The sequence below is a fragment of the Macrobrachium nipponense genome, chromosome 2 (assembly GCF_015104395.2).
Source record: "Macrobrachium nipponense isolate FS-2020 chromosome 2, ASM1510439v2, whole genome shotgun sequence".
Classification (NCBI taxonomy): domain Eukaryota; kingdom Metazoa; phylum Arthropoda; class Malacostraca; order Decapoda; family Palaemonidae; genus Macrobrachium; species Macrobrachium nipponense.
The window spans coordinates 151,715,586-151,725,585 of NC_087201.1; the positions used below are offsets into that span (position 1 = coordinate 151,715,586).

The 10,000-nt window shown below is 32.9% G+C and overlaps 1 long non-coding RNA gene across 1 annotated transcript in view; it reads left to right on the plus strand.

Annotated features, from left to right (window-relative positions):
• LOC135221548 (uncharacterized) overlaps positions 1–107 on the plus strand; it is a 1,362-nt gene extending 1,255 nt beyond the window's left edge. Inside the window, exon 3 of the long non-coding RNA XR_010316024.1 lies at positions 1–107. This exon is cut by the window's left edge and continues 105 nt beyond it. This is a non-coding gene — a long non-coding RNA (uncharacterized LOC135221548).
• The last annotated feature ends 9,893 nt before the right edge of the window (positions 108–10,000 follow it).

A 10,000-nucleotide genomic window follows, 5' to 3' on the forward strand; every position in this document is an offset into this window, starting at 1 on the left:
AATTGAGCAGCTGCGATGGTTCTGGGCTTCTAATGCTACCTTGGATTTCCCTTAGGTTTCTTAACTGTCTTGGATGAGGTTAACAATGAACTATGCTTTTAAAACTATGGGAAAATATCTTTATCCTCTGCGTTTGTTTGTATGATTAAGAGTTTGGAAAAAGTTGAGGCAAAATTTAAAGTTACTTTTGCTGGTATTCAGTCGCTTGCATTTAAGGTCTAAAATAGTTACCAAGAAATGTCAAGTTCTAAAACTTGAGACATAATAGAATCGGAACTTGGAGGTACTAAGTACTTCATCGTTGAAGAAACGTTACCGAGACTATATAGACTGTAGGTTGCTTCGGTCTACTATGCATTTCAGGGCCGTGTCCAATTGATTTTCGTTGATAAAATCCTACCAAAACATCGTATATGGGTCACATTTTGGAACTAGGTATTTGAAGCTACAGCCTAATTGGCAAAATATGCAGTAATGTCTAATGTGAATAATAAAGGCACTTACCAGAGAGTAAATATAAGAAATTGAAAGGGTAACTTAGCTAAATTTAGACGCACCCAGAGAAAGGCTAGTTGTGACGTGAACAATGACATCAGACGTAATACCCAGTAAACTTTACATTCACAATAGTAAACACGCCGATAACAGGAGGACAGCAGAGCATTCATGCGTCAAAGTCAATCTGTTCTACGTGACTGCTGTCTGGTGCTTCACTTATGGCAGGCCTGGCAAATTGTCCTCGTGGCTGCAAGACTGCTTTCGTGCTGCGTGTTTTTGCAGTGTGCAATAAAGAAAAGAAGCGCATGCGTCATGTGATTAATATTAACAGGTAAGTGGATAACAGATCATGCACAAACACCAAATGATTCAGACAGTAAGCCTGAATTAAATTTTATAGGGGTCATACTTCAATGACGAGTTTAGAAAAAAAATGAGAAATAAAAATATTTTGTTTATATTAATGTATTTCTAAATTTTCACAATAAGAATAAGAGATGACAGATTTTTTCTTGACTGCAAAATATCTCACTGACTAGCTTCATCAACCATATTTAACAATTTACATATTCTACTGATCTCCTTATATATATAGTATATATATATATATAATATATATATAATATATATATATATATAATATATATAATATATATTATATATGTATATATATATATATATATACATATATATATATATATAGATATATATATATATTATATATATATATATATATATACACACACACATGTACTTACACACACGCACACATTTATATATAAAGCTTCATTTATAAATTGTGTATGTGCATGTATGTACCATATATGTCTAAGTTCATATATGTAAAGCATTTATATATCTCTAAATATTCTACTCATACTCTTCCTTGATGTCGAAGTATGAATAATAACAATAATGATGCTTATATTAATAACAACAATAATGATAATAACTGTGACGAATATTAATGTGATTATTATGACTTATAATAATATCAATTTCTTTGTATGAACGTGTGCGTAGAGAAAACAAAGTATAACATATAATGCATTTTTATCCACTGGCTATATACTGGTCTTTGTCCACACAGGCCCTACAACCGTGTGGCAAATTTCATGGGTATCACGTCGCTTTCTGTGAGGGAGATTGTTCACCGTAACAGATGAGTGATCTCACATGAGTCTGCTGGCGAAGTATTTCCTATACCACAAGTCTTTGATAATTTTACAGTGGGTGCCATTCGTCGGTTTGTTCACGAGATATTTGCTACAAAGCAAGTATTTAATGTTAGAAACCGGATGACAGATTTGAAGACAGCCACCATAATCCCTGAAACAACCTCCAAGATAGCGGTGTGGCGGCTTCTGCAAGATATGGGATTCAGATACAAAACGTCTCAACGAAAGATGTATCTTGCAAAAGAGTCTATTGGTGTGGTTTGCCGACGGATCGGGGCTTTCCGGGCTCTGAAGCGCCATCGAGAAGATGGAAGGGAGATAGTATATGTCGATGAGACGTGGTTCACCACCAGAATGAGCCACAATAGAGAGTGGGTGGACACCGCACAACCTGCTACCAGTGCCACGCATAGCCGACAGGTACCACCTGGCGAGGGAGAGCGCTTCGTGGTGGTAGCAGATGGCACAGCAAATGGATTTATTGAAGGCACTTTCCTTTGTTATCCTGCAAAGAGTATAATTGGCGATTACCACTGGGAAATGACAGGCGAGTTGTTCATACGCTGGTTAGCAACGCAGCTTCAACCATTGCTGCCTGAACCATCAGTGTTGGTGCTCGACAATGTACCTCATCACAGCCAGCTATTAGACGAGTGTCAGTGTCTACCACGGCCACCAAGAAAGCAGACCTTTATACCTGGCTTCAGAGTCGCCGAATCTCTGCCCCAGACGGTGCCACAAGACCTGAGCTGTTGCTCATATGTCAACAGAAAGGCCAAAACCACAGTACATCGTGGACAACATAATCGAGAGTGGGGCCACGAGGTGGTGCGTCTGCCACCTGCCCACTCAGAGCTCAATGCCATTGAGCAAGTATGGGCGTGTATGAAACGTCATGTGCGTTCATCTTTATAGCGATTCACCCGGGCAGACTTGCAGGCAAGACTGGAGGAAGCCAAGCTTTTGGCCACTGAAAGTGTTTGGGGGTCTGCAGTGAAACGATCTCGAGCCTTTGAGGATGGGTATTGGTCAGTGGACAACATTCAAGAGCCTGTTGGACCTATCATTATAAACTTAGACAACGATGACGAGGATATAGAAGACCTATACCTGGATGATGACGATGATGAAAATGAATAAAAATGATTTTGGTTGTGTTCTCTATTTTCTTTTTTTTTTCCCTTAACTCATGTAGAAATATTGATTTCTGTATTTGTAACAAAACTTCTTTACTTATGGGCTGCTCAATGAGCAAGACTCAGATTCGAACAAGTTCTGTCTTAATCTTAATACCTATTTAATATTATATATTTATTATACTATATATATATATTATATTATATATAACAAATTATATATATATAGATAATATATTATATCTATTACATTATATATTAATTTAATATATATAAGTATATATATATAAATTATATATATATATAATATTATATATATCTAATTATAATATATAATATATAATATTATATATATAAATATATATATATATATTATTTATATATATATATATTATATATATATATATATTATATATATAAATATATATAATATATATATATATATATTATATATATATATTATATTATATATATATTTATATATATATATAGATATATTATAAATTCTTATATATTATATATATATATATATATATATATATATAATTAATATATATATAGATATATGTGGTATATATATATATTTATATATATTATATATATATATATATATTATAATATATATATATAATAGTTAATATATATATATATATATATATTTATAATATATAGAGAGAGAGAGAGAGAGAGAGAGAGGAGGAGAGAGAGAGAGAAGAGAGAGATGTATAGGGTAGCTGTTTGTGTGTCTTCATTCATAAAGTGGTAACTACGTCATACTACAGTAGAGTATCAATGAGTGGGAGGGCCTTCAGTAATGACGTCTACATAGTCTCTCTCTGGGTGCGTCTAAATTTAGCTAAGTTACCCTTTCAATGTCTTAGATTTACTCTGGTAAGTGCCTTTATTATTCACATTACACATTATTGCATATTTTTGCCAATTAGGCTGTGGCTTCAAATACCTATTTCCAAAATGTGACCCATATCCGATGTTTTGGTAGGATTTTATCAGCGAAAATCAATTGGACACGGCCAAGAAATGCATTGTAGGTGAAAATAATGGATTTACTTAAGAAAAGGTGAATATTGAGAGAACTAAAGTAAATAGTATTATACGAGTATCTTACTTATGGGTAAGAACTTAATTTTATTGGCTAACCATGATGGGCAATTATCAAAGGATTTAGCTAACTGACTATTAAAGAAAATGGAAAATATATTGAATGATGTTTACTCATAAATTTAGCTCGTTGAGACTGGATCATAGCTTAAACTATATATAAAGCGCCTGTCCACACGACCGGGCCTGATCGGCGGACATCCCCTCTAACGGGCACACTTGACACGCAAACTGTCAAATTGCCCGATTGGTCTTGTAGCAAAATCACCATGGTGGTGCCCGATGGCTTGAGCCTCGACCCTGGCAGACGTTACGTTAACCATATACATTTCTTTTACTGAGCCATTCTTTGCGCCATATTCTCTTCTTTTTCCTCTTTTTCATCACATAAAAAGCAATTATCATGATACACAATATCATCTTCTTTGCGGTAGGCACCATGTTTATCATACCGCACAGAAGACACTACTGGCATCGTCGGGCAAACCACCTCTCCATCGCCTCACCCGTGTGGACAACATTCACGGGTGAGCCAGCCAGAATTTGCCCGTCAACCCCGGAGCACGCCGATCAGGCCCGCTCGTGTGGACAGGCCTTTATAGGTGTGGATATGACAGTTGCTCAAAATTATAAAACTAATCGCTAATGCCTTTGGGGTCTGTCCATTGATACGCTATTCAAGTAGGTGGGCAAACAATTTTTGTTGTAAAGCATAATTCGTTAATAAATGAATGACATAACATTAACTAAACCAATGGGAAGAGTATACAAAAGACTAAAAGGATGGCTTCATACTAGTATCGTTAGGTGGCCTTATGTACGAAAGGTTATAGTAAGTAATACCACGTAAATATAGCACTGGTTCATCACTAGAAGCCGATGTAAAAACGAACAGGAAATAAACTGCTTTCGATAGAGGTCTATGCAACTTCAGTTGGTGACGTTTGCCTTGTAATGAGAGTTGATATTAAAGACCAACACAACACTGAGCCCCGTAGGAGGGTAGTGTTGTCAGTGCACCATGTAGGCGTTACTTAATGTTCTCTGCAGCGTCCCTGCTGGCCCTCCATTCATATTCTCGCCCATCTTTATATCCATCCTCTCTCAACACTTGTTTCATAAAGCAACTGAGAGGTCTTCCCTCCTGTTATTTCTCTCAAGCCTTTCTATTCCGTCTCAACGCCGAATAACCGCAAAGGTCCCAGTGTTTGGGCTTTGGCCTAAATTCTATATCCCATTCCATTCCATAACGCCAAGGATATATTAGGAATACTGTAGTGATGTTCCTCAATGTTGCATTCCGTGAAGGCAGGATCCAGCATAATGGGTCATTCGATTGTCTGCGTGAACGGGCAATGCCATTGTTTCATTATGTTCTCTAATGTGGCTTAAAGTTAAAAGCTACGAGCGAACTATGTCAAAATTAAACAAGAATATGAAGGCACGAAACGATTTACAAGTCATTATTTACACAAATATTTAAATCTGTGAATAATGATACTGCCTCAGTCATTTATAAATCAAAACTACAGTAATACCGTTTAACGGTGTAACTCCGGAGAAATTAGCCGTTCATATAATTACTTCCAGATCATGAATAGTATTACTTCTTGAAAGGTGTTATTCCTTATACAAACTTAATTATTTCTTCTTGATATTCGGCAATTCTTGGGATCTGAGTTCAACCTTTCATTTAATCATTTTGTTAAGAACCTAAATTATTTAGCTAATATTTTCCTGTTAAATAAGTATATTTTGTAGTTCACATGTCTGATTTAATTGCCTTAGGTAATGTAGAGAGAGAGAGAGAGAGAGAGAGAGAGAGAGAGAGAGAGAGAGAGAGAGAAGGGGGGGTGGGGGTTGGTGTTGGAGAGAGAGAGAAAACGAATGTCATCCAGCTGTGCTGTGCTATTTTACTTTTTGAAGTACATATATATATCCCCTTAGATCTATATATATATTATATATATAATATATATATATTAGATATATATATATATATATATATTATATATATATCTAGATATATATATATATATATATATAATATATATATATATATATGTATATATATATAGATTATATATATATATATATATATATATATATATATATATATATATATATATATATATATATATATATCTATATATCTATCTATATATATATATATATATATATATATATAGAGATATATCTAGATATATATATATATATATATATATAATAAATATATATATATATTATATGTATATCATATATATCCCTATATATGTATATATAGATATATATATATATATATATATATATATATATATATATATATATATATATAGATATATATATATATATAGTATAATAGATATAGATATATATAGATATATATCATATAATAATATAATATATATATAATATTAACTATTATATAATATATTATATATATATATATATATAGATATAGATAATATATATTATAGATTTATATATATATTAATAATATATATATCTATATTATATATAGTATATATATATTATATATATCGAATATTATATTATATATATATAATATATATTATATATATAGATAGATATATTATATTAATATATATATATATGTATATATAATAGTATATATATATATATTATATATATTATAATATATAATGATATTATTATATATATAAAATATTATATATATAATTATCTAAATATATATAGCATATATATATATATTTATATATATATATAGAATATATAATATATATATATATAATATATAATATAATATATGATTATATTATATATATAGCATAATATATATAATATAGATATTTAATATATAGTATATATATATATATATATATCAATAATATATTATATATATATATATATATTATATATATATATATATCTAATATACGTGTTTTTGTATAAAATATTTAAAAATTTTCTCTTGTTAAAAATTTTTGTCTGTACTTCTGTATACACGGAAACAGTAAAAATGAAACAGGTGTGAAAAAATTCGGGTCATCTCATCTCATTTTTTTTCTTCTACGCTAGCTTATCACTTTTTTGAAAAGACGAGTAGCAAATAAATTCTTTCATATCTACCCTCTTTGTATCTCATTTCCAACATGCTGAGCCCTTCTTGTTCTACAGACTCAGGAGCCAATCGCTATTCAGTTGTTTACTTACTTTTTTCTTTTCATTGTCTAAATTTTTCTTCATTTCTGTGAAGAAAACTTCTCTCAAATGTCCTTTCTTCCTTCAAACTTTTGAGTCTCCTTTGTTCTCCTTCGCGGGAAAAGCCCCAGTGACTTTTCCTTTAAGTTAGTTCAGTGTTTTTTTTTAAATTCCAGACCCCTAACTGTTACCACAATTTAAACAAGTAAAAAATACGCCGGAGTTTCTTCGGCGCAGTCAAGATTTTTGTCCTGTGGTGGTCTTAGCCACGGCCATTATAATTTTTAGCCGCGGCTTATGAAAATCAGCCACGATCCGGTGGTGGCCTATGTTGTTGGTACCTATTGCGCTGCAAGAAGTACAATTATGGCTAACTTTAACCTTAAAATAAAAAAATAAAAAAAAAATCTGAGGCTAGAGGGCTGCTGTTTTGTATGTTTGATGATTGGAGGGTGGATGAGCAATACCAATTTGCAGCACTCTAACCCCGGTAGTTTTTAAGATATGAAGGCAGACCGACTGACAAAGCTGGCACAATAGTTTTCTTTTACAGAAAATCTAATATTCTCTATCTGATATATGTTGAATACATGGCCATTGACGTATCTACGAAAAGTTAGCCAGTATATCTATCATGCGCCTAATCGCAGACATGATAAGACATGGAACTAAATTATGTTATTTTATGGAATGTACTTTTACCAATCTCTAAATTATCGCACAGTCTATCTTTCCAGTAATAATTACTTCGTAGTGATCACGTTCTTTCATAGAGATGGTGTATTCCTCAATGCGTAGACTGTAAAGTTATTTTATTTATTTCATCTGTCATGATAGCCAGAAATATACCTCAGCATCGTTGTGAGTATTCCTCAGGGTCATTTATCATGATTTGTGTGTTTGTGTGTGTGTGTGTGTGTGTGTGTGAGAGAGAGAGAGAGAGAGAGAGAGAGAGAGAGAGAGAGAGAGAGAGAGAGAAAGAGAGATTTACGGACAATGCTCTCTCTCCATTGCAGACATCAAATGTGTCATCCTCCAAACTGCAAAACTAAAGGTTCTTTTAGTTGATGAAGGGTCACATGCGCCATTACTCGCAGGAGAATAGAAAAGCCTTCATAATTCTGTATCAAATTCAGGATTTCCCAATAGTTTTGTCTGATCCTACTGATGCGTTGATATCCAAATAATATAAAACGCATAAAGGAACCTTATCGTTCCCATAGACTTCCAGTCTCATGTTTAGCTATGAAGAGTTGCATATTTTGTTCTCTCTCACCCAGAAGTACAGGAGTTCATGACGGCCCATGAATGCAAATATCTGTCAAAACAAATGAGTTTAAAGAATGGGAAACATATGTGTATGATAAATGTCAAGTTTGATCACACACCGAATTATGAGGAAGCCGCCCTAAAATCTGTAAGGAAATCAATCGTCTATGATGAAATAAGATATCTCCTGAATTATCAACTTGCTTACGAAAACAAAGCTCATCCGAGGGGATTCATTGTACTAGGAAAATGCTCATGAAATATCAGATTTTCATGATTCCAGACACGATTTCTCAACGTCCTTTTCTCACATACTTGGAGCCTCTCTCTCTCTCTCTCTCTCTCTCTCTCTCTCTCTCTCTCTCTCTCTCTCTCTGTGTGTGTGTGTGTGTGTGTGTGTGTGTGTGTGTGTGTGTGTTATACTCTCGAACCTGAAGCATAAAGACGAAACAGGGAGAGCTGACTGTACCCATTTTAAAGTGATATCTCCTTCGTTACTTTCTGTCAGTATTCAGTGCAACTAAACGATTTCGTAACGACTATCGATGTCGTCCTGAGGACCAATATCATCTATCCAGCCCCACTTATCAACTTATGGCCTTTTGCTCGAGAGAAAAATTGTCTTTTCTTCCTGACGGCTTACTGTTCCGACCCCTCTGGAAATGCCATAATACGAACGTTTTTAGCCGGTACTTCTGCCATTTCTTCGCAATAGCATCGTGAACGAAAGGGTCACACGGACTGTATTTTTATCTAAACGATTATTGTATCGTTTTCCTCCTTTATTTCTCACGCCATAATACCCTAGATGTTCTCATTCCTGAATAACATAAAATCGTTCTGTGTTTCTTGTGTTTTTTGCGATATCGCCATTTCCTCTTATTTTCTCACTGACTTTCGTGACCTTTCCTTTTAGTTCAACTTTCTCTGCTTCCCTCTCCTCGGTAAATCCTTCATGTAACAAACCGTGTTAAGGTTTCAGCATTCATCCTCTGCTGTCTAAAATCTTCTAGAAAAGTGAAGGTGAAAGTGTTATGGAATTCAGATAAGAAAGGGAAATCGCACTTAGTATTGTAATCTCTGTGTTGTGTCTTCTCTTAAGAAATAAGTAAATATATACTTCTTAAGTTTTTTTATTGCTTGTTGAACAGTTAACAATTCTAACATCGCAGATTGAGTCTGCCACAGTAACAGTTCTTTTAATATTCTGAGTGCATCTACACAATATTATTATTATTATTATTATTATTATTATTATTATTATTATTATTATTATTATTATTATTATTATTATTATTATTATTATTATTATTATTAATTATATTAATACAAATCCACAATTATATATGAGTATATTACTATGTGAAACAAACATAGACTTTTGAACATCAGTTCTGTATTGACGTTAAAAGGTTTTAACGTCAACACTGATGAGGATGGAAGTCTATGTTTGTTTTGCATATAAAATAATCTCTACGACATAATTGTGTATTTTTATGACTGATTGTTCCATTGAAGCAATAAGTTCATTAATATTTACATCCCTTTTCACCAACTCTGTTCCACTCAGATAAATTGCTTGCACACCATAATAGCTTTTAACAATCCTACTTGGAT